This window comes from Myotis davidii, unplaced genomic scaffold, assembly GCF_000327345.1.
Source record: "Myotis davidii unplaced genomic scaffold, ASM32734v1 scaffold1522, whole genome shotgun sequence".
Lineage (NCBI taxonomy): Eukaryota > Metazoa > Chordata > Mammalia > Chiroptera > Vespertilionidae > Myotis > Myotis davidii.
Window position 1 is genome coordinate 185084 of NW_006296618.1, and position 928 is coordinate 186011.

Sequence of the window (928 nt, forward strand, 5' to 3'; positions counted from 1 at the left end):
GCGAGAATCAGCTGTGTCTGCAGTGAGAGAACTTCTGTCCTCTAGGGAGGTGCTGAATTAGCCTTTTCCTGAGGCTATCCGGCAAATGCCTCTGTGCAGGGCTTGGGTGGGGCAGGTTGCACGGGATCAACAGGGTGGGCTGGAGCGAGCAGTTATGGCTGCTCTCAGTCCTGTCCCCAGGGGCTCTGCCTCTCTGAGTCCCAGCAACCACTGCAGACCTCAGAGAGAAAGCTGCCTTCGAGTACTGACCGAAGTCAGACAGTCCTGCTTCTCCCGTTTGAGTCTGGGTCGCTAAAGACTCGCACAGATCTAGATCAGAGTCTGCGACTCCCTCACGATTGAAAACGCCAACCGCGACCTCAGCCACCAGCCTGCTCTGCATGCATTCCTCACCTTAGTATTTGATTTCAGCACTGTGCCTCCTCTGAGTCTTGAATGTGTATCTCTTTCCTCCTAGTTGTAGGACTTCCACTCAGCCAGCGTTCCTGTGGTTCTGGGTGATGTCCATTCCGTCTTTTAGTTGTATTTGTGAAGTGGTTGTTCGAGGCAGCAAACTCTGGCATTCACCACAGTTTTCTAATCCATTCATCTACAGATGAGCACTTAGGCTGTTTCCCGATCTGAGCTATGGTGAATTATGCTCCTATGAACATATGGGAGCATATATCCTATGAACATGGGAGCATATATCCTTTCTGATTGGTGTTTCTGGTTTCTTGAGATATATTCCTGGAAGTGGGATCACAGGGTCGAATGGGAGTTCCATTTTTAGTTTTTTGAGGAAACTCCATACTGTCTTCCATAGTGTGGGCAACAGTCTGTCATTCCCACCAGCAGTACAAGAGGGTTCCTTTTTCTCCAGAATCCTAGCCAGCATTTGTCGTTTGTTGAATTGCCTGGTACTGGCACAGGTACAGACACAGGGACC